The 25,765-nt window shown below is 34.5% G+C and overlaps 1 protein-coding gene across 2 annotated transcripts in view; it reads left to right on the plus strand.

Annotated features, from left to right (window-relative positions):
• Positions 1-25,765, plus strand: part of LOC111055568 — a 125,942-nt gene that overhangs the window by 27,293 nt on the left and 72,884 nt on the right. The window contains exon 2 of one of the 2 annotated variants that reach the window (XM_039424425.1): positions 10,352-10,404. The exons of the other annotated variant lie outside the window; for it this stretch is intronic. The gene's annotated coding sequence lies outside the window, so the exon portion shown is untranslated. The remainder of the gene's footprint in view (positions 1-10,351; positions 10,405-25,765) is intronic. 2 annotated transcript variants of the gene reach the window in all.

The raw sequence follows: 25,765 nt of genomic DNA on the forward strand, positions 1-25,765 counted from the left end.
ACACTGTTGCTTCTTATCTATCAATTCCTGAAGTGGTGCAAATTATCAAGGAATCATGATATGCTCGATTTATGGGTTATTTTCGTGACTGACAAAGAAGAGGAAGGCAGCTGAAATATTTAGAGTAGTAGCGAGCCGGAATGAAGGAGGCAATTTCAATGGCCGAGTAACATTACATCGGGTTTTTTGCATAGCTGCCTGCTTGTCGAAAATTCTCCAGTGAACCTAGAACGATCTTCTTCCGATAATAACAGATCACCGCCCCCGCGCCCACCCCCGCCACCTCTTTGACTGTTCGGTGGCGGAAAATCGTGATTCGTTTAAAATTGACGAAACAGACAAAAAAGAAGGAGCCTCTCCTCCTTCTCCTCATCATCGGCCGCTGTTGTGAAGAACGACGAAATTCCTCAACAGTTCAGATCTGTTGTTTTTGAGTCTTCCTTCCGTGATCTTTTCCCGATGATTGCTGATCGATGTGACCGTTGTCTCTTCTGCTCGCACGGCTAAGCCCACTGATTGCGCAGGGGTCTTCTGCCTTTGAACGCTCCGGTGAAACGAGTGCCAATGATAATGCATAGCACCTCAATAGCCTGATTTCTCACAAAATTGTGCTATGATTACATTTAGGGCCGGTTTCCGAGCTCGGAATTTAGCTAAGTTTTAGACTTTAAACAGCTCGAGTCAGAAAATTGGCTTTCCAAAACGGGGCATAGTCATAGTCAAATTCACGTTTAAATTAAATTTCGGAAAACTAGAAAATTAAACACAAAATAGAATAAAGAGAAAATAGTGTAAAGTTTCAGCTATTTTTAATTATTTAGGAATGTTTCATTTCGTCAAGGAAAAATGTTTCCAATTATAGAAATGAGAAAATGGAGATTTATTTTGCTGCAACTATTTATTATGCCCCGTTTTGGAAAACCAATTTTCTGACTCCAGCTGCTTAAAGTTTAGAACTTGCCTAAATCCCGAGCTCGGAAACCGACCCTTAAAATAATACAGAAATTATCTTGAAATACAGAAGGCTTTAAAAGTCGATTGACTACTTGCCGTTAAAAAAGCTTGAAGGCACGAATAATTATTCTAAATTCAATGAAGATTTTAAAGCATAAAAAGCAATAGTGATTTTTGTACTGCACCAAAGAGTAACCATAAGTAGGTTTGTTTTCTCTATGATTGTACTGTGCCTATAGAACGTCTCACCTACTGTATATCTAATTATTTGGATTATTTATCTTAATCTAATTAAGATAATGTTTGATCAATAAACGTATTCTAGAAATTGAATGTTTGAAAATTAATTTAAATGAAAACATGCCAAAAATGATAAATTATTCACTATCAATGCACCAGTAAAGCTAATGCTTATCTCGTATTAGCAAGTAGGCTGAATATACTGTCTATCCCCATATATTTTTGGATAAAACTAGGAATATTTAGTTATTATCTATTCATAACTCGAACGTCTGTCTCGGGGTTGCTCTAACACGACAAAATATTGTTAGCCTTCTGATTGGATATTTACTGAAAGGCTATACTCTTCTCGATCATTTATCAATGAAAAAATACGGTTCAAGTAACTCGTATAAGGTCACAGACATGCGTGAATGCCAGACCATTCCATATCTCATAGTTGCATTATTTGACAGCTTTTAAAAGGCCACGAGATTGTCTCCAAATATCATCGAAACTCAAACAAGGCGGAAATAGTTTCAAAATATTCGACAATACACATTTCTTATCATGAGACTACTGATTATTATTTTGTGTTTAGTCGCGTTGAGCTGCACGTTTGTTTCCTGGATGGAAGTGAGAGACCTAGAAATAGAGTCTTGACGCGAATCTTTCGCGAGATAAATTCAATTTTCCTTCTTATAATGATATGACAATATCTGTCACTATGAACATTATTATTTTTAGATATGGAGCAATGTTCTATTAATATTTTTTTCGATATTCGAATATGATGCTGAAACTCAGAAATTGGTAGGGTCTCGATCTCAGTTCATCACGTGCCTATTTTGACAATTTCGTGAGTAACAACTGGTACAAGTGGAAAGTTAGTCGTTCAGTTCGTCAAATCTCACGGCATCACGAAATAACCTTAATTAATGTTTCCAAGGTGAGAGGGTAGGTTAGAGGGTTGTGTTTTTGATTTTAAATGGTAATATGATAGTATTATTTGAAACATATACAAAAATTTACTAAGGGTTAGTTCCGAGCTCGGGATTCAGCTAAGTTCTAGACATAGTACAGCTGGAGTCAGAAAATTTGCTTTCAGAAACGGGGCGGGGCGTAGTCGCAATCCACGTTTAAATTAGATTTCGAAAAACTAGAAAATTGAACACAAAATTAAATGAAGAAAAAATAATGTACAGTTGCAGCTATTACTTTCCTTGCCCTATTACCATAGGTAAGGAAAGTATCGCTTTCCGAAAAAAATTAAGGTACCCAAATTTCTAAATTTCTATACGTTTCAAGGTCCCCTGAGTCCAAAAAAGTGGTTTTTGGGTATTGGTCTGTATGTGTGTGTGTGTGTATGTGTGTGTGTGTGTTGTGTGTGTGTGTGTGTGTGTGGTGTGTGTGTGTGTGTGTGTGTGTGTGTGTGTGGTGTGTGTGTGTGTGGTGTGTGTGTGTGTGTGTGTGTGTGTGTGTGTGGTGTGTGTGTGTGTGTGTGTGTGTTGTGTGTGTGTGTGTGTGTGTGTGTGTGTGTGTGTGTGTGTGTGTGTGTATGAGTGTATGTGCGTCTGTGTACACGATATCTCACCTCACAATTAACGGAATGACTTGAAATTTGGAACTTAAGGTCCTTACAATATAAGGATCCGACACGAACAATTCCAATCAAATGCAATCCAAGATGGCGTCTAAAATGGCAAAAATGTTGTCAAAAACAGGGTTTTTCGCGAATTTCTCGAAAACGACTCCAACGATTTTGATCAAATTCATACATAAAAAAGTCATTGATAAGCTCTACCAACTGTCTCAAGTCTCATATCTGTAAAAATTTCAGGAGCTTCGCCTCATTTATGTAAAGTTTGATTTTAGATTCCCAATTATCAGGCTTTCTTTAGATACAATTTAAACAAAAAATTCCAAGTGGAAAAGATTGAGCACTAAAATCTCTTCAATTAATGTTCAGTAACATTTTCACCAAAAATTGAAAATAAGCTCGAAATTCGAGAAAATGTTATTATTTCAATAAATTACAAACTGTTGGCAACTGTTGATTCTATTAAATCATTCACTTTGAAGAGATAGCAAACTTCGTATGTCTCGAGCCTTACTGTCCTGTAACCAGCTGGCTTGGATCTTTGAATAGTAGATGCGCGGGAACACTAGCGTCAGGTGATTAATTTTCATAACGGCAAGGAAAGTTATGTGAGTGCGCCGCACTAGATTTTCTTAAAATTATTTAGGAATGTCTCATTTCGTCTAGAAAAAACGTTTACAGTAAATTATAGAAATGAGAAAATAAGATGATCATAAAACTTACGACTACGCCCCGTTTCGGAAAGCCAATTTTCTGACTCCAGCTGTTTAAAATCTAGAACTTGGATGAATCCCGAGCTCGGAAACCGGCCTTAAGATCACGAAGTTCGATTCTAAATTCCTTCTGAAGATATAGATAAACGACAAAAACGTAATTTTAATTTGAATGTAGAATTAATTTTACATGTTATATTGAAAACTTGGTGTATAGTGATAATGATAGTCTTGAAATTTATTTATGATTGAAAATTGTGAATTTAAATTATTCACCATTATTTTTTTCAAACAATTTCTACTTGGAAAGTGAAAGATTTTTTTTATTTATTGACTATTCTGTGTTTCTGTCATTCCTTCTCAATAAGTTTAGGCTTATGTAATATTTTCTATTCTAGCCCATCAACTTAAATATTTTCAACTTAAATATTTTCCTACTTTTTTACCGAGGATAATACCCAAATAAACCTCCAGGCTTCCCTTATCTGATTCTGATTACCGTACCAATGTTTCCAAGTTTTTGTGATTGTAAAAATTATGCATTGAGAAGATATGTATGCTAGTGATATGACAGGAAACAAACCTGCACTCATAGTATACAGAGTCTGTTGCGGAATTTGTGCATTGCAACAAATGTTCCACATCTGTTTCCGTTCCTTATAAGTTACATTGCAACGGCCAAACACACCTGTGCTTCTTGAAGTTGGCCAATTCAAAGGTTATCTTTTTCTAGTGTTCACACTCACACCACTCGTACTGGTTCAGTTATTAGGCTGCATTCTAATAACCACTTGAAACCTGACTAGTTTCAATGTTTTTTCGCCAAGTACGACAAGAACAGGACTCTAGCATAATGTTGTAGAAGTGCATTCGTAAAATAGCTCGCATATTTCTCATGCTTTTCAGACGTAATCATTGTTGAGACCAACAATTTTTCAACTTTCAAACGAGTAATGAACTTGAAACCACTTATTGATTCGTACAGAGTAGAGAGAAATAAATAATTTATTAGAGAAGTTTTTGATTAAAAAGTAAAAAGTAATACTCAAAAATCGGTAGAGTCAAAATACTAATCATAATACCATAGAAAAATATATAAGTAATCAAATTGAATGGTTATGAATGTACAGTATGTCTCTGATAAATAGTGACAAATACAGTCATATATTATGCAATCAGCTATAGGTGAGGAATAATGTTGTCATGATATTCTAAATATTTAATGTTCATTCAAATAATTACATAACATTCCGTGTAGACCAACTGGCTGATATAATGAAAGATGCTGATGAGTTGAAGCTTGCTGTTTCTCATAACTATTTTATTTCATTTTTATTCAATACGCTCTTATACATTTTTAAAGTACCTAATTTTGTTACTAATACATTAAATAGGATAGTGTTTTCGGTATTCATCAATAACTTTAAATGTATTTTTGATGTTTAAAATAACTGTTGAATATTTTCTGTTTCGTTAATCATCCTAGCCTGGGACATTCCTGTCAATCAATAGTATTACTTAAAAAAAATCGTTGATGTATAAGCTGCTTTATAGTCATAATGGCAGAAATAGGAAGGGGGATATTTATGTTTTTCAAAACTAATTATAATTATTAACCTCTATGTCGGCATGTCGGCTTAGTAACTAGACAGTAACTTGTATGACGTGAGAAAACAAGTGTAAATTAACATCTATTAATAGTGGTTCAAAGTCAAAAACATAATTAGCTACAAGAATTAGAACGAGATAAAGAGAGAAACGAGAAAATGCAGTCGATTATGTAAGAATTGTTGTTGTTGATATTGCATACAGAATTACTTCAAGAACAATTTGTTTCAAAGTTTGCTAAATAACGCGCCCAAGAGTTCATTCCAATGACTATTCTTGCACACGATTCACAAAACAATATTCATTTCACGTAATGATATTGTTAAGTTTTGAAATGTAGTCTAATTTTCGTTATTTTCTCATAAACGTGATTTTTGATCAAGATCAAGGTTCTGAGTTTTCTTTTGAGTGATATTTCTATTGTTTAATTATTGGAAAAGTTGAACATTTAGATAATATTTCATGTTGAGTCTCATTTAAAAAGAAACAATGTTTGGAGTGTCTCAAATAATAAATGAACCGTAGTATCCTTGAATATTGCTGATTATTCAGTGAAGATGAGGTTAGGCCTATTCAATCCCAATAACTTTTTGGGATTACTTGCTTTATGTAAATGAATTGCAGTAAATATTATTTTTGTAGAATTGAATGAATCAAATGTGCTAGATTTTAGTTTCCCTCTGTTCAGAACTGATGTTTCTTTGTATTAACAATAGCTGGGACCTTTCCGCAAGGGAATCCCCACCAACAAAAGCAATACGAATTTACTTTTTACTTTGTATCAACAGTGAAAACTAATTGATAAACTTCATGATTCGATCATCGATATTTTAGCTTCAAGGTTGAATCAAATACTTGTCCAGGAAGAGTCCATTCTGAAGTGGCTCATCCTCTCACATCTCGAGTGATGGAATTTGAATGTGAAGGCTACAAGTAGAGTCTCTTTGAATGGAGGAATCGGTAACTCAGCTAGACAGACACTGCACTGTTGAGTGGCACATAGCAATGTCTTCATTTAGGAAATACTTGATACGACGTGACTGGTATGCCAAAGTGCACGCAGGACGTGACCGCATAGTTTCGGGTGTATGTCACTATAGATATACTGACAGTTATACAGAGATATATATGTCAGCCGAAAATGGCTGCATTTAACGAAGAACCACGCGTAAGCAATACTAAAGAGCATCGGCCACCAGTGCTCCAGTCCTTCAAATTCTTCCTTGCTGCACCTTACGAAACGCTGAGTCAGTTATGTTAGCACACAGATGATGGAGAAATTGATACTCATCTAACTGGTAAGAAGCTAATAATGAAGCTATGGTAAGATTCGAGAAATAATTCAATTATAAATCGAATCAAATCAATTTATTCTCACAATTTACAAATAACACTTTAAAGTCCTCATATAACTCTTTAGTGTGACATCTGGGACCTCTCTGCAATGCGACCCTCAAGATAGAATTTTGAGAAACTTTTAAATGCTCAAGAACAGTTTTATAGCATCCCCCCAAGCAATTATCCCCCACTGCAACATTGACTGTACATATGCGAAATTCCTAACATTAAGTATATTATTAAGCCCATGAAACAGAAATATTGCTTTACGAATTTTGCTTTTAATGTATGAAATGTGAGAAGACCACTTCATTCTGTCATCAAATATTACCTCAAGATATTTATATGTGCATACTTTGTGCATACTTTTTCAATAGATGGACAGTTGCAAAAACCCTCCTGATGAATATTGCAACAATGTAATACAATACTATTTGAGCCATCATCTCTGTCCTATTCCACAATTTCAAGTCCATAAGTTTCACTAACATTGAGGGTCATTATATTTTTATCGAACCAATCTTCTAGTTTCTCAAGGTCACTACAAGCCTTATTGTAAACCTCTTCAACATTTCTACCTGACAGCAACAATGCAGTATCAATAAAATAAATTCAATTATCATTAAATGTATCATTTGATTATAAAACAAATCAGTCACAAAGCTAAGCTATATCGTCAGAGATATGTTCACAAATTAACAATGATGAGTATCCCTACATCGAGATTTTTCATTTTTTAATGGATTCCTGGTATCATTAGGGTTGAGCATTGCGCAGACCGGTGTGTGACGAGGATGGTTGCAGAACAATTTTTACTTTCCTTGCCCTATTACCATAGGTAAGGAAAGTATTGCTTTCCGAAAAAATTAAGGTACCTCAATTTCTAAATTTCTATACGTTTCAAGGTTCCCTGAGTCCGAAAAAGTGGTTTTTGGGGATTGGTCTGTATGTGTGTGTGTGTGTGGTGTGTGTGTGGTGTGTGTGTGTGTGTGTGTGTGTGTGTGTGTGTGTGTGTGTGTGTGTGTGTGTGTGTGTGTGTGTGTGTATGAGTGTATGTGCGTCTGTGTACACAATATCTCATCTCCCAGTTAACGGAATGACTTGAAATTTGGAACGTAAGGTCCTTACACTATAAGGATCCGACACGAACAATTTCGATCAAATGAAATCCAAGATGGCGGCTAAAATGGCGAAAATGTTGTCAAAAACCGGGTTTTTCGCGATTTTCTCGAAAACGGCTCCAACGATTTTGATCAAATTTATACCTGGAATAGTCATTGATAAGCTCAACTGCAACAAGTCCTATATCTGTAAAAATTCCAGGAGCTTCGCCCCATCTATGCAAAGTTTGATTTTAGATTTCCAATTATCAGGTCTCAGATATAATTTAAACAAAAAATTTCGAGTGGAAAAGATTGAGCATGAAAATCTCTGCAATTAATGTCCTGTAACATTTCCACCTAGAATTGGAAATAAGCTTGGAATCCGAGAAAATGTGATTATTAAATTGCAAACTGTTGGCAACTGTTGGTTCTATTCATTCACTATGAAGAGATAGCAGACTTCGTGTGTTTCCAGCGTTATTGATCTATCACCAGCTGTATCATAACTTTGAATAGTAGACTTGAGATGCGCGAGTACACTAGCGTCAGGTCATCAATTTTCATAACGGCAAGGAAAGTTGTGTGAGTGCGCCACACCAGATTTTTACTATTTAATCAAGGTTTAAAAGTTGTCTCGCTCCCGTCATTGATCCGCATCCCGGTGTGTGCCAGGCTTTACTTCGCCAATTTTCTGCCCAAGATTGGTAGAGTTTATTGTAGCACTCTGTATTATGAGGCACAAGGTTTACTGGAGCTTCATTCATGTTGTCCAGTACACAGAAGATTCATGAAATACAACGATCAAAATGCTCGGAAAATTCAGTTGTTCAGAATCGATACCCAAAAACGTATTTTTTGAACACTATTATTATATAGACTACAATAAACAGTAAATGAGAAGAAATTATTAAGAAAATATTAATTTTTCTTTTTCAATCAGTACGATTTTAAAACCCTGTACTAACCGGGTTATATACAACCCGGTAATGACAAGTTATAAAAATGGAATTTACATTCAAACAATATGTTCCAGAATTGGATGTCTCTCTAGTTGAGAGCTTCAATGTCATAATATCATACAATGACATATCGACGTGACATGAGACTGAGTTGATACTAAATATATCACCAAAGAACAATGGGACACCTACGAAATTCGTATTAAATTTCCTTTGAATTACATCCTTTTAAGGACTTTGCCGGTTCATTATCAAGGTTAGGAATTCGATCACGAGCTCTAATATCTAATTGTGCTCTGAATTATTAAATTACATTGTCAATTCTTTCTTTTTCAAGGGGAGTTTATTAAAATATATAGTAATTCTATCATACCAAATGAATAAATTCATTTGTTTGATCTTTGATTATATGTATTATTTTATAATTATATGGAGAATTGATGAGTGGTACTCTGAATCTTGAGAAACAATTTTAAAAGTAATAGATTTTGGACTCCATCATGAAATGTGGAAATATAGATGACAAAATATTGAGGGAGCGGAGTTTGACTCAATGGTCGCGCGCTGATAAGTTATCTGTTACCGCCGGGTACTCCCATTTGAAGTGTGACCGCTTGAATATGATTCATGAGTTGTTAAATCGCTTCCCGTTGGTTCGGAACCCACCCAAAACTGTGTCAATTCATCTCTCATTATCATCTGCCTCATTACCCACACACAATATAGTTCATGTGGGCATCACCATCAGCAAAAAATATTTATATAAGAATTTGCGATGGAAGTTTTCCCAAAAGGAAAATTCACCATTGGTACTGGAAACATCAACTGCGTAGGTTAGTCAGATTAGTTACGTCAATCAGGCATATGACGTATAGTAATGAAAAAATTGTTTCTTCAAAAATGTATGAAAACCATGTTCAATCTTCTCACAAAAGTCAAAAAGATATTGAATTTGTATTCCAGTCTTCCTACACGGTGTTCACGCCCACGATAGTGATGGTGGATGATAGAAGGTAATATTATTCTGATCATTCTGTTATGATACCTTCATTGTAGAAAACCAGCTGACGAAAATCCTGGTTCAAAACCAGTTACTCAACTTGATATAATGTGAGGCTCACTGTTTCCAACTGAAAATTTATAGCACACGAAAATTTCAGTTGCCTAACATTTTGTCGCGTAGCGAAAATTCAAATTGAGGCCACTTCAGTTGCTTGTTTACAAGCTTAAGGCTAGCGTTTGAAAATGCTGATTTACTCAAGTTCTGGAGTTGGGAGTAATTAATAGTGTGCGTAGGATGAAAATTCAATTCAGAAGGAGGTCGCTCTAGCTCTAGGCTTTGGGCTGAGGAGAATATTGTCGTTAGAGTCAACATTAAATACTGAACCTACTCATTGCATATTCATCAGGCCTATTGCCGCTGAAGGTTACGTGCATAAAGGTCTGTCGGACGTTTCCAACATTTTCTAGAAAATTGGTTAGTGACTAGACCAGTGCAGTGCATCTTCCCAAGTGCAACACGATTTCTCCACTGCAACTGCAGCAGCCATACGTCGCGCTACTATGAACAATACAAACAAATTGCAAGTTGCCTGGGAAATTAGAAACAAATAGACTAGAAAATGCACCAAACGTGAAAATGCAAGTGGAAACTTCATTGATGTTTCCAAATAGTCTTTCACTTTATTTGATGGAATTTAATCGATTATGAATTATTTTCCTACTAAATAGAGTTATAGGAAAAAATGAATTGATAAATGAAAAGAGGTATTTCAATCAACCACCAATTCAAAACTAAGCTATCAGAAATGTTGTTTGCTACAAATTTTAATCGTAATCTATTCTATTTTTTTACAGGTTAGTTCAGTGGACTTAACTTTGGAGTGGTCTTTTCACGGAGTCGACACGAAGTAAGTTTCATGTAACTATTGGAATATCGAAATACAGTTAAATCATGAGTAATTAAGTTAATCTTGTTACAAATAATTTTGATAGCTTGAGTCAGGTACAGTCTAATACTTGCTGTCATGTTTCCTTCTGAACAGATTCTGCATTTAATTTAACCTTTTCCAATTCGAATAGTTGTATTGAATTCCCTTGTATAAGCAAAAAACTCACATATATATGATCAAATTCTTGATTTCTGTCCTTATACCTTGAATTGCAGATTATACTATTGGGATGACTTGAGCGGTAAGATTAGAATCGATATAGTAATAAACTCTACACCAATCATCATAAGAGGATATCAAAAACAAATTAATCAATGAAGTACACAAAATCAAGAGGGTGATGAGTTAGTGATTAATTTTGTTTTTGATAAGTCAACTTTATTGATGGATCGTATGGTACAGAAATGTTTCATGGCTCTATGGAATTATTGTTATCAATAACATGAAGTACCTATCGATGTATTGGATATAATAGACGGATCATTTTCACGCACGAGTGAGCTGGAAAATAAACCCGTTAAAGATTGAAAAAATTGACTGCTAGAGCTTGTTGTTCCTCTAATTCTAGTTTCATTATTTTAGAGCCAAAGCAATAAATCATGGAACGCATTATATCTTGTTCTCAGCATGAATCGAAGGCTTAACAAGTGCAGACCTAACAAGCCATAACACCGATTTCTGCAAAGGCTCTCCAAGTTGCAGTGTGTGTGGCAGATTTGAGTAGAAAATGAGTCATAATGCAATTCGATCACCATGTTAAATGTAGAAAATTCGCTTTCATGAAGATCAAAGCGGTTTCTGCACTGCTGGAAATATTGTGTATCAAATACAAATAACTATTTGAATCTAGTTCCCGTCTTTTAAATTGGAGTTCATCAGAATCAGTTCTAATAGATGAAGCATATCCAGTTTAACTTATCATGAACGGAAATCCTGGAGCTATATCTACTGTGAACAGCGATTGGTTCTTAGTACGATGTGAGACACCATGCAAGTTCGAATCTCTGTAAAACTCATAATTGGATATCCCAGAAATAAAAGCACCAGTGAAGAAGCTATTTTGACAAGTTTCAAAATATCACCAATAACCTCAAAAATTGAATGTCAGTATATTTTAAAAGTTTGATCCTTATGTTATTATCCAACTGGAAATCCCATTAGTTTAAATTTTAAGGAAAATATAAATAATATCTACACTCAAACATTCATGGTTTTTCATACATTTCATGTGAAAGGAGAATATCACAATTGCCGCAAAAATTAAGTCATATTCGATGATAACTTGTTGAACCAAAAGTGAATTATTTTGTCACAACATATTTCGGACATTAGTGCCATTTTCAAATGAAAATAGTTCTCACTATTATTTACATGAGATTAGACAGATGCAATTAAAAATGTGTTTACATTGATTTCTCAATTATTGTTCGAAATTGATAATAAACTAGATGAGGTTAATCATTATAGAAAAATGATTAGATTTTTTTCTCCTGTTGTGACTTGTGAGGAGCCTACATGATTCAGCTATTCACATTTCCGAAAGTCACAAATGACAAAATCTTATCATCCGTTAAAATATTCTCACTTGAAAAAATATTTCTTTCCATTCCAAAACTACAATTGAAATACAGTATAATTATAAGTCTGGAAAAGTCAAAGATTATAAAAATTGTACTACTATACGAGCTGTTTTTGATAGCAAATTACTTGTGTTAAAATGCGTCCTGAATGATGGAAATCCTACGTTTTGTAGCTCCGTTACAAGAACAGTTTAGAACAACATAGAGAATCTGAAGCTGAAGCATTCTCATCATCATGTTGAAGTGCATATAACTTGCTGTCGACTTTAGGCATCCAGTGGTAAATCGTACCGCAAAATGACCAGTTAGTCCACTGGCCAGTGTTAGTGTGGATTCATAATTTGGAAAGGTGATTTCACGCTCGGCAGCTCAATGAATCAGACATAATGCGATTATTTACTTTTTGTTCAGAAGCATTTCACGCTTTATTTTTTGTGAATTTCCACGTTAGTTGGTTTCCACAATACAATGGAGGATTTCGGATTGGAATACCGAAATGTTGGGCACATCACTGTCAAAAGTAACGGTAAGTGATTAGCTAGGCCTACATCAGTTTTGGGTGGAAAATAGAGGACCGAAATCCTATGCCATGTTGTTGTTTTAGTTCCACCAACTCATACAAGAAATCGAATTCTGTCTTACTTAAAAAAGGATGTTCAGTTCTTCAGTTTGAAATAACGATTACATAAAACATTACTGTTGAGATTGATTGATACTGCAAGTGGAAAGAGTTTAGACATTGGTTCGTTTGCACAAAAGCCTGTTGAATTTTAACCATGATTAAATTTCACGAGTACCAATTAGAGAAGCCTTTTTAAAAAAATCCTTCTCTAATTGGTTCTTGTGACATTTGAAATATTCCAAAGGCTTTTGTGCTTTATATATTAGGATATATTTTGAGTAAGTAAACTGTAGACAGGCTATAGTTCAGAAATATAAATTGAAAACTCAGAATCGCGTTATTAGAAAGATTGATGATTTAGCAATGGTTCTGTAGATTGTAAAATTCGAATTGTACTCAACATAGAAGCAAGTAATGCAAGCCTCCCAAGCTGTTCTTTGCGTGGGTTGTTGGCGGTTTTTTAAGCGACAAGTGGTGGCGAGGAAGTTGCTTCATTAAATTAATGCGTTTCGTCATTCTCAGCTTCATCTGTACTTTTTCAAGTTGCTGGATGAAGCCAGACATATCGATCCACTTCTATATGAGGCTGAAAATCTCGCCGGTAGTTTCCATTAAAATAGAGACTCTTTTCTAAAGCAAGGCAGATGAATTAAAATGTGCGCCGAGCCATTCTGGGCGCGTACCGGCCTGTTCTTGCCTATTCAGGTTTGAAAATCATTAGGACATTGCACTTGGCTGTCAAGCGATGTGCACACAAACTTCAAGTACACTGGCATGTTCATAACACACTACAGTTTACTGCTAAGAGTTGCTGGCTCTCAGCCCTCCTAATAGAAGGGTTTCACTCTTGGAGGCTGGGGTGTGCTCTCTCCAGAAAATTACTGACGACAGGAGTACTTGCCTGGAGGGAAGCTGTTGTTCTGAGAACATTCCCTCCTGGAAGGGATTGGAACGTCGGGGGAGATTTAGGGCTCAGCATTTGAAAGGTATGAAGAATATAAATATACCACTACTGTACGGGTAATGGGTCTCTCTATACACTCTATTGCAGGTGTATGGTGAGGAGAATATCAGCATACCACAACATCAATATCTTTGTGAATATCTGGATACAACATACTGGAATTTCCCCCTGCATAATCTTCATAAACTGTGAGTGGATGATTAATGCAGTTTCCACTGCAATTCGCGCAGAATGCAGTTGCATGTTCGCTAAAAGACTATAAATTTTGGTATGAATAGACCCAGGCTTGAATACATTGGGAGATGGATAGGCTTGAATAGTTAAACACTTATGGCCTGCAATCAATCTTTTAAATTGGAGCCAACGTAATGTGGCTTATGCTAGTAAGTATCCTTGATAACTTTCCCACTCATAGCAAGTTGCGAGTACTGTATAGGGTTTGACAAACATACCGGAATCCTATTCGAAATCAAATCCTGATGAAAGAGTTTCTGATGGAAATTCTCTGGCTTCCAAGCACCACTTTTTAATCGTATTTGATTGTTTCATCACATTTCTTAGGGTGTAAGCGTTTGTTATTAAAATTAAAAATCATGTTTTCTAAAATTAACATCCACATTACTCAATTTAATCCTTGATGAAGCTGATGAAAAAGTATTACGTTTGAGAATACCAATTTGAAGTACAGAAGCTAGATTATATTTTGAACAAGTTGCAGCAACGCTTACTTCCAAGTTGCAAGTCTTGTTATCACAATAATAATAATGGTAATTGTTTTTATGGTTGTGAATGTAGCCGTGCGTGCGAACAATTCACTCCGTTGTTCAGTGTGCTTATCAGAGCTAGCTAGATAATTTTCGTCGTCTGCCACTTTTTACTTGTTACTTTCTTATTTCTGAACTTTCTTTCTACTGTTTATTACGCGCTCCTCCATGTACAGATGTAACTATTTTACGAAAATTGCAGAGCCGGTTATAAAATCGTTGATTTGTTGCAAAGAAGTTTATTTTCAATCCATTGCAGCAAAGAAACAAATACGTTCAGGGAGATGTGTTGAACAACTGTCAATTTGTAAGAAGAATACTTTCACTTGCAATTACAGCAAAAGCTTGTAGCACAATAGTGCAATCACTTTGAATTACAATAGGTAATGCAGCTAAAATACTGTTAATACTTTAAGTCCGTTAAATCTCAATACTAGAACTGACTTTTCAAATCTGAAAAGAATTGTTTTCTTTTTCATATAACTTATTACAACATGAAAAAAAATACTGAATAATTTTGTTGATTACAAGAAGAAATGAATATTAATGGTAAAAAGCATTCCTAGGAAAATCATTCTAGCTTATTACAAGACAACATGAAACATAAAACTGAATAATTTTGATGATCACAAATAGAAATTAATATTAATGGTGAAAATCGTTCCTAGGAGAACCAGACTAATAAGGGAATTATAGAAGTTGGATATTTAACCAATTGAGTTGCAATATACATTCCATTAGAGAAATAGAAGAGAATTAAACTTAAAATTTTATAATAACATATATTGCAATTATTTTGATTCATTTCTCTCCAATAATTAATTCCTAGAAAGTTTAGTATTATTTTGAGAATTTTTTCAGTGAAATTGTACCAGCACAATACAATCATATCATACAGCAGAATAATACAACTACAAAATTTCAGTTTGTATTTATCCTTTTTAAAAACATCAATATATCGAAAAGGACGTATAATAATAACATGTTTCATATTGAATAAAATGTATAGATGAATACTCACATAACTCAACAGAAGTTTTTCAAATATCAATGTGATTGTACGAGATACAATATTTTTCCAGATGCAAGAAATCATGGAATAACTGACCGAAATGCCAATTCGACCTCATTATAATGAGTGTATAGACTCTCACGAAGTTCTTCTCATTGAATGGTGGGCAGGCAAACCAGAAGTGAGAGTTTATCGCGAAGGAAACTGTCTCCAGTGGTAAGGAAAGGAGTCGACAACATTTTTTCAAGTCTCCAGCCAAGCAAGGCAACCGAGAAGTGGTATCTCTTTGCTTTTGTTTCACTAGATACAAGTGAGTTGTCTGTGCTCGCATTTTTATGACTTTCCTCCTTTTGCTGGTTTCTATTCAACCCTTGTCTTTGAGACGAGCTTTCGTGGATGGTGCGATAACTTTTCTCCACCGTATCTTCGCCGACCTGTCTGGCAATTTTTAATTGGGCCTCTTTTGAAATATTTCGCAGATGTCTGCCTGGTCTCTGACGTAATTGTCACCGACGACCCACGGTTCTTTGCTTATTACTAATTATACCTTGCAACGCTGCAATCTCACTTCTTACTTCACGGGTCTCCTCACTTTTTAACAAGCGCTTGCTGCTCTGTCCTTGTTGCTCGGGCACTTGACAAAACGCCATGTCATTGAACCCTGGCAGTCAAAATATCAAAATGATTCTGCATAAAAAGGTGGCATTTACTAAACGCAGATGTCTTAGTTGAGTGCTTTTTCATCTCGTTACATGGTAGCAGTTATGTTGCTGCCGTGGTTTATATGAGATTACTCTGCACATTCCATAATTCAAGTGTTGACAGAGTGGAATTTCAATAAGGTTATTGATGTTTCCTTTTTTGAGATTGGAACAAATTCGAATTGAATCAAGTTTTCCTTCATTCGTATTTTGAGAAAATGTTACAGAGATTATGGAAGAAATCAAAATTAATTCTTATTGTGTTTAGAATTAGTGTAACTCGTAATTTTTAAAATCTAATTGAAGCCAACATTTAGATGTGGATGTTTTCAAATTCCTGCTATTATATCTTCCAATATTACATACTATTAATCTTGGAAGAGAAGTAGCCTCTATAGTGTTTTTCTTTCAACTCCTCCTCTCATAATTTCTAACCAGTAGCCCATTTTTCTCTTTTTTGTGAGAACAGCAGCCCAAGTAAATTGATATCCGCCATTCCGCTGTGAAATTCAATCAGGATCAAAATTAATCTAGGCTTGCCGACCAAAAAGACAAGTCAGATTGAAGGCTTCACAAGCTCATTGACTGTCAACACTAATTTGGCAACAGAACGAACACTAAGACACGACAACAAGAGTATACTTTAGTGTTATAGTTTTTTCCTTTTTGGTAATCGGAGTCAATACATGTTCATCTTTGAGCGAAGAATTCCTTATAAGGTGACATGTTTTGATACTCGTGACACAACTTTCAACTGATCAACAAGCGGAGTCCAATTTGCCAATCTAACAAATCCACACATTTTCTTCTACTTTTGTTCTTGTTGATAATAATTGTTCTTTCAAATGGAAAAATCTATAAACGATTTTCTTTCTGATGTTGTTTGACAATTTTTTCATCATAAGACTTGGACCCTAAGCTATTTTTTTTAATATGGATGTATGAGGTCTCTCATTTACTCAGAGAAACTCAGAGTATACATAAATTATTCTTTTAAACAGTCATTTTTAAACTTTGAATACTAAATTGCCGTTTATTACCATCAAATTTGGTTGAGGCATATAGAAATAGTTCGTCCTAAAATTTACTCAATTTGTCCCAGGTTCCCCAATTGAACTCAAATCTTACAGATCTCAAAATAAGAGAGCGAAATGTAACTACTACACAATATTGAAAATGGTGAAAGTCGTCAATTTTACTATTCCACGAAGATCTTTACAATCATCCAACTGCTGTAATGGGTGATCCATATCAAATGAATACTAAAATGGTTTCTCGAATAAAGCCAAATCGAGTGAATACTAAAATGGTTTCCCCAATAATCCTCAACATAGATCATAACTTTCTTGGGGATTATTGGGGAAATCATTTTAGTATTCACTAAACTTATGTTCTGACCAAAAACTACACAACATCTTAAAGAAATTGAAAAAATAGTATAGTGTATATGTAGACATTTGAGACTCATGAGCTTCATGTGTTGTGTATCTGCCATACGCTAAATAAATAATGAGTAGATCATAACTATGAATTATTATTTGTAATTGTATTGAAAAGTGAATAAATAAATACTAGAATGATAAACCCATATCGAGTAAATAATGAAATAGTTTCCTCAATAACACCAACTTAACTATTTCATCCTAACGAAATCATAATATTTATCACACAAAAAGTTATGGAAAATCACAAGAGAGGAAAAGACAGCTCAATGCTATAGTCTCACATTGTACAAGGAAGGAAATGAACGCCACATCCTTCTTTCCCGACACTACATGTTCCAGTTATTTGTACTAGCTTATGATAATAATACACTCAGCACCCAGGAGCAAGTTTTACTAGCATGCAGAGTCAGTTTTTTTATGTTGCTGGCGGCAGTTGAGAAGAATCGCGTATTTTCCTGGGGCAGTTGTGGGTTGTGACCGTTGCATTTGTGAGAGGAGTCCTTTGGCTTTGGCTTTGGCTTTGGCTTTATCACGCCGGTACGGTAGACACCTGATGTACTGGACTGCTGGACCGGCTGGCCTTGTCTGTCCTTGACTTGCAAAACATTGGCCCACATTCGTTCTCTTTCACTTCTCTTCTCTCACGCCCCATCGTCCTCTCTCACTTTCACTATCAGTATCTTCCTTATCTACCGTCTCCGAGTTGAAAGATTTACTTAATTGGGCATCAAACATTTCTGTTCATTGATTTAATCTGACCGCCTGGCGAGCTATTCAAACAAGCGCTTGAGGTCTTTCGATAAAATTATATTAATGAGATAAATGATAATCGGTATTCTACTCAGTAACGTTAATGGAAATATTTAAATTTATTGTATAGGATATTATCTAATTATTATATTATAAGGTTATATTTTCAATAGTATATCACGTAGCTACAGGAAATCTTCTTGTTGTATATTACACAAATAATAAAAGGAAGATTTTTACATGGAAAATAATGAAATTATAAAATTTTTAATCATGTAATAAACGTTTCATAAGTTAACAATGACTGGTGCATCTCAACTGCGATTTGCTTCGAACTTGGAGGGGCTGTATTGCGGATGCCCACTTCATTAGCACTAATAGATCAATTTACCCATTTAATAATAAATTTAAAAAGACCATCACAAATAATAAAAATTCCACAATAAATTTACCTCAATCCCACTCAAGTCAATAGATTCAAGTTAGCATCATCAGAGAATGAAAATAAGAATGGATTTGATTTATAAACTCATAATACAATTGAATGTAAAGTTATAGTCAAGGGCAAGTTAGATAGTAGATACAGTCCTTTCTCCAACAGTCTCTCACTCTAATACATTAGGTCTATATTGACATCGTCAACATTTAAATGTTTCAATCCAAAGTATTTTTGTCGAACACACACCTAAACCCACAAACGGACAGACTCTAGGATCAATAATTATCAGTAAGAACTATTCAAAGAAATTATTTAGTATTAATGCTTTTTCTTCATTTCATAGTTATAAGATGAAATTCCAGCATATTTCTGATAAAGATTCTTGTTTTCGAATATCTATATAGATTACAGGCTTTTCATACTTGAGAAAACCACATTGATTCGTTTTCGACCAAATTCCTATGCATCCTATTAACTGACAACTCATTGGCTAAAATCCAGATTACAGATTGGTTGGCCTATTATTGGCTCAAATTACAGGCGCCTCACTAGCCAAAATTCCTCGATTCTCATTTCTTACATTGCCATGCCTCTTACTAAACATTTTCTTATACATTTATCTGGTTAAAATTCTGAAAGATTTTTTTTGAATCGGCATGTTTTAAAATGTTTATATGGTACTGTATCTCCATAAAACCATCTCTTCTTGATAATGAGAAATTCCAAAAACAGGTATTTCCTAGAATTGGTATTGTTTTATCCCTAAATATGATGCACAACCATTTATTATATTGTAACCATATTCACATAAATTTATTCCCTTAATGAACTTCATTTTCCATCTATCAAGAGCATCAGAAAACAACACATCCAGTAACAGGATGAATTTGATCCAATTTCGATCCAGTTTCTCTCCGATTTAGTGCATTGTACTTGTTCACGGCATTGGCAGATTTGTTCAATATCACAATCAGAAAGTGAAATATCTCACTCTTTCTCAACAAATATTATTTGCAGATGAAATAGTCTTCTCTTCCACTCTCTCCTACACACCCATTGACTAAACTTTCTTGTGCTGACTGAATTTTTTCTACAATGCACACTCACATACAACAATAACGGTTTCTCTTTTGTCCATATACAGTAACAAGTTGCAATATTCGAGTAATATAAAAAAGCACCATTTGATCCTACTATCCTTTACAGGCAATAGCGAATGTTGATTACTGTAGGAGACCCACTGTGCAGGTAGCCTACAGCAACTACTCTCTAGCCAGGTCTCCTTGGATTTCTTTTTTCAACAGTTTAGAAGCTCTAGAAGCCAATCTCCTACTCCTGACCTGTCTTTACAAGTCAAGCAGGATTGAAAGGCGATTTATTGACATGACATCTGAAGAAGTCAGTCAGTTGCTCATTTATTTGAGGGACCTAGTGGTTTAGAGAATTGAGATCTTTCAAGAGTTCGATAAAAAAGTTGTTTGTCAAGGTGATTATTTAACATTTCGTTATCTTACTCAATAGGTCATGATAGATTAGAAACATTATTGGAATGATTAGAATGCGCAAATGACCGTAATTAATCCGAAAATCCGATTAAAACTTTTGATGTTGATTATTTCATATGAAATTGTTTGATTACTGAAAAAATTGAGTCATGTATGAGTTAAAATAGATTTATATTTTATACAGTTAAAGACTTTATATTGAAGTAGCACAATATTTAAAACTGATTAGATTTGATTCTTACCTGTAAGAATAACAAGTACAATACAATAAACTTGAGATTATTAAACTTATACTAAAAATGATTAGTAAACTCTCTATAGGTAAATCTTCAGACCTCAAAGGAGGAAATATATCGTTTGAGTATTTTGATGAGGCTACTTGGAAGTTCAAATACAGAGAATCACTAATATCCTTATATCATTTCATTTCAGACACGAAAAGTTACTAGTACCTGGGTACCCCTTTCTCAAGTGTGAACATATTGTTACGTCTGAAGGGGAATGATATATAGAATAATATTCTTACCTTTCAATATTACTGTGCATCTGTGATGTGGTCTATCAAGGACGTTGTTCTTACAATCTAGGGTTTTTTATAAAATTCTTCCTTCTTTGGATATTATTAGAAAATCTTGGTTCTGGGGAAGAGTAAGTTGGTCCATCTCCTGAAACAAAAACAGTGACCTAACTTTAATATTTTTTGAAATTTCACAGACTGTTTCAGTTATAGTATATAATATTATACTGTAACTGAAATAGTCTGTGAAATTGTACTTTATACTTGCACATTGTGGAATATAGAATGGAAAATAAATCATTAAAAATGAAACTTAATACAGTATCAACATTTTTAATGATTTATTTTCCATTCTATATTCCACAATGTGCAAGTACAAAGTTAGCCAAAGTTATGCATTTAGCACAGCTTGATTTGCACTTTTGTATGAAGTTTCCTCATTAATCCACTCACCCACATGTATGAAGGATAGAGAGTAAACACTGAGCTGGATTTATAATGTGGGTCATAATTTTAGTGGAAAGCATGGAAGCGTCATCGGTCGATTCCAATAGGCACATCACATCATCCTAATATCCTGCACCTTCCACTTCAACGTTCCACTTTGCCGATGAACAGTTTCACTTCTGTTGATCCATATAGCCTGGCAACTTCCATTTGATCGTTTCTTTTGTTGACTAACTAAATAGACAGATCGTTTTTGAAATGTCACTGTGTTTTTTCATGAACGACATCTGCGACTGTCTATTACCAACAACACCATCCAATGCAGGAGATCACTTTCTATTTATAATTTGAAATGGAACTAGTAGTGAGCAAAAGATTGAACTTGCCAAAAGTTGATCAGCTAAAGAGCGTTTTATTGAATTAATCTTTACATTACACGAAGTGTGAAAACACATGAACTAACATCAGTTGAATTTTTTTTTCCAGTGAGATTCGGAGAATATGCGAACACGAATTAAATAAGTCTGTATTTAAAAAATGTTTCTTAGTGCATTTTCGAATTTCGTACAAAAATACATTGAAATTCAAGATATGATGCATATTCCATCCGATAAATTGAATTTGTACCGTTAATCTAATACGGTAAGTAAAATAATAAGGTTCCAAATTATGAGCCTCTGTGCATTTCAGGCTTCAGCCAACAAAAAACTGTACAAGTTTGAGAAGAACACGTTTTGCATGGGAAAACCAATTGAATGGGAGGAATTCTTGAGTAAGATTAATTTCAACAATAAGCTTTATGTAAGCACGAAAGTATTAATATGTTTAGTATGGAATACATTCTATCCTATTTTTCAGAGCTCCTTTCTCAATTTTCATGTAAATGGTCACAGTACATAAGATATCCAAATCAAAACCCTCCAGCTGCGAGGACAAAAACAATAGCATGCAATGGTTTGTTTATTTAATCCCGAGGCACTTGAATAAAATAGATCATATTCGGAAATTTCATCCGAGATGCAAGACCTTCCGGCCATGGCATGGATCCGCTTTCCATTGTCCGTTTATGGATGACACCATTCCAGATGGACTGCAGCGGACAAGATTTCACTTCAAATTAGGATGAATATTTGGCCTCTCCAGGAGATGGAGAAGAATATGTTTCCGGGCTTCGTGATCCACGCAATGTCTTTCCAAATCGCTGGATTATGCATTTGAAAATTTCGTCCAGCTTTTGTTGCTATTTCGAGCAGCACGACGTGAAGACAGACGTTCCGGAAATTTGATTTTGATGCGATGAATAATGCAGAGATCATCGTCTTCATAATCCAGGCCGGTGCCATACCTGATACTTCACGTGGAATGTCACGGCATTCAATTCTCAAGATTTCCTTCTAAGAAATTAGATGAACCAGCTCCAAGGAAAGTGCAACCATACAATTTTGTATTGTATGATCTAGTAGGATTTATTATCATATGGTGATAAGATCTATCAAATATTCTCAGATTAGTCACGAGACAGAATACTGCATAGGCACTGAAATGTAGATTTGCAGATATACAAGTATTGATTGATGGAGATATAGATCATAGATTCTAAGCGCAGGATAGCATCAGAATTCGAAACACATTGAACAATAATTGATTTATACAATATCAGCGTAATTTTACAATAATTGCTGTTTGATAAGATAACAAAAACGAACTCTTTCATCTCTTCTTGAGTTTGTTATCAATTCAGCAGTGATATCATGATTTTTTGCTGACAATGATGTCCACTTGAGCTGTAGACGTGTACATGGAGGATTATACAGATGATGAAGAGAGATGAGTGGACCTTCAGCTCTAGGTGGGTTTCGAAGTACTGTGAAGCGATTTTTAACCTCAGGGATCCAGGTCTGTAAGTGGTCACCATCATATTATCAGCGATTCAACTTAGCATCTCAATAATTAAAATCTCTGTTCATATATTATTCTTGAAAGGCACCATTGTATGAAATATAGACTAATTATTACAGTATCAAAGCTATCTGAAATCAGAAGCTTAGTTGAAACGCGTGCTGTGAACGGAAGTCAAGTCAACCTGATACCCTGTCAAGTTATCTCATTAGCAATATTTAAAACAAAATCCAATTAGAAGACATCCAATATCTCAAAATAAGCTTGTTAATATGAATTGTTGGTAATTAGTAAACATTTTTGAGGAAAGTAGATAATAATTTAAAACATAAAGAAAACTGTATCAGTTGAATTTTTCATGGAAATCGGCTGGCTATTACATAATAGAGAACTATTTTCTTCCAATAAAATTAACATTCTATACTGTACTGCGGAAATATGCGAATGAGATGAACTACCGTAATAGAATAGTAGTGTTAAATGTGGGAACAATTTTCACAGTTGGGTCCTTCTTCCATTATCAGCATACAATTTCAAGAGCAGATTGGTCTATGATAATTTGGTTTGAATTTCTATCCACGTATAATTATATTGATTATTATTTAGAATTCAAAATCTTATTGATTTCTATTTTAGAATATCAAGTTCTTCATCGGGAATAAGATTATTTACAAACAGCAAAGGAGTTCTTCTTAAACATCAATTTATGTTTCTATCTTATTCAAACTTCCTTGGTAAGCGTGCTACAATCGTCACTTGAGTTGAGTTGTTGAGTATGATCTTTATGACAAGTAACAACTTGTATGACACCAGATTGTTTGCAGAAGTGATATAACATCACAAGAACATAATTATTGCATATTCTTCAATGGTTTCATTTAGAGAGATAACACATATTTTGAGCTATAAAACATAACATGTTTAATCAGATAGTCTTTGCTTGTACTTTTATCAACATCAAACTGTATTCAAATCAATACAAGAGCAAGAGCTGTAGTAACTGTTGAGAGTTCTACGAATTTATTCGCCCAACTGGACTTTATCAAGTTGATAGATTATGAACCAAACGAATAATGAATTATGTTAAAATCAACTTGGTACTAGAGCTCGTGTCTATTCACTTTCAGAAAAACAGAACCAGTAACTAAATTAACCAACTAGACTAGACTGCATGATTAAAACTGAACTTGAGAAACGAATTTCTAGTTGAAAAACGTTCTGTTAGTTTTGTCCAATTAGTTTCCAAGTTTTCCCTTGTGAACTAGTTAATAAATTGGCTGTCCTCAAGTGTAGCAGAATTATTTGCGGTGAGATCTGGAAAACAAACAAGTTACCTCGAATGTTTTTCAACTGCAGCCACTTAGCGGTTACTTCTGGAGTGAACGTGTAGTTATCTCACCTGTAAAAATAGCTGCTAGCTGAAAAAACTAATCCCTCAACCAGACCAATCAAGACACATGCAATTATTGGCAGATATAATTGATAAACCGCTAGGAGCGATGCACCGGCAGTATTCTTGATTTCTTCAAGAGCCAGAACTGTGAACTATTTTTTTGCATTGTATAGTTGCCTGCATTTATAGTTGTAAGACTTACTCAGAACATAGCTTCAAAGTGCTCATCGTAAAACTTTAAGATCCGTTGTACAGAACAGTTTGGTTCGCTGAACTCACTGAATAATCTCCTGACGTCAGTTTCTGTCCTGCAACCATGGACCGAGTTCAACTTCAACCATGATGAGACTACTGTTCTTCACTAGCCCTATAAATTACTGTTTATTCAGTATTCAGAAATCCACAAAGATAATGATTATGATAATAACCATGATGCGCATCCACATTGATGGCGCAACATTTTACGACCTCTCCAGCTTATTCACTGAATAATAAGACGAGTTTCATGGATTTGATGTAAGAGAGAAATTAGGATGATTATTCTAGAGATGTCATTGACCTGAACATGTACAAGAGACGAAAACTTCCAACTTTGTAAAAATTCAAAGTTGACTACAAACAACACTGTAGAATAGTGAAATTATTACAGTATTTGAATTCAAAATTTTGAAGAAAGTGTTTCTCTCTAAAAACTTTTGTACTCAATAATAATTATTATTTCTTCTTCTTCATCTTAATCGACATTTAATCTTCTTCTTCTTCTTCTTCTTCTTCTTCATTTTACGGGTTAGGTATTACTGCCTCTTAATAATTTATTCATAATATTTATTTTTCTATGGATTCATGTCTTCCATATTGATAACTAATTTACATTGTTTTGTTTCGAAATATTTGCCTTAAATATTTGTGTTTACGAATCTTGAGTATCTTCCCGAATAATTTGAGATGAAAGTCGGTTCATGTTATGATTGAATATTTATAAGTTGATGTTGATATCAAAAATTCTAAACTAATCGGTTACTTTGTACAACTTTTGGTAATCTTGGAAACCAGGAAATCGAGAATAGGCGTTGAAGTTATTTCTTAAATTAATACCGACTCCCACCATCGAACATCTACTGGAAAAAGATTGTTTTCATTACATAGTTGTGATATGATTTTACTTCCCAGTCTTCAAAATGAATGAATTCAATGTGAGCAAAAATCTTTGCTCTCTGCTTAATACTTCCAAAAAGCAAACGATATAAATAAATGTAAGGCAAATCAGAGAAACTTGTGTTT

This window comes from Nilaparvata lugens, chromosome 3 (genome assembly GCF_014356525.2).
Source record: "Nilaparvata lugens isolate BPH chromosome 3, ASM1435652v1, whole genome shotgun sequence".
Taxonomy (NCBI): Eukaryota; Metazoa; Arthropoda; class Insecta; order Hemiptera; family Delphacidae; genus Nilaparvata; species Nilaparvata lugens.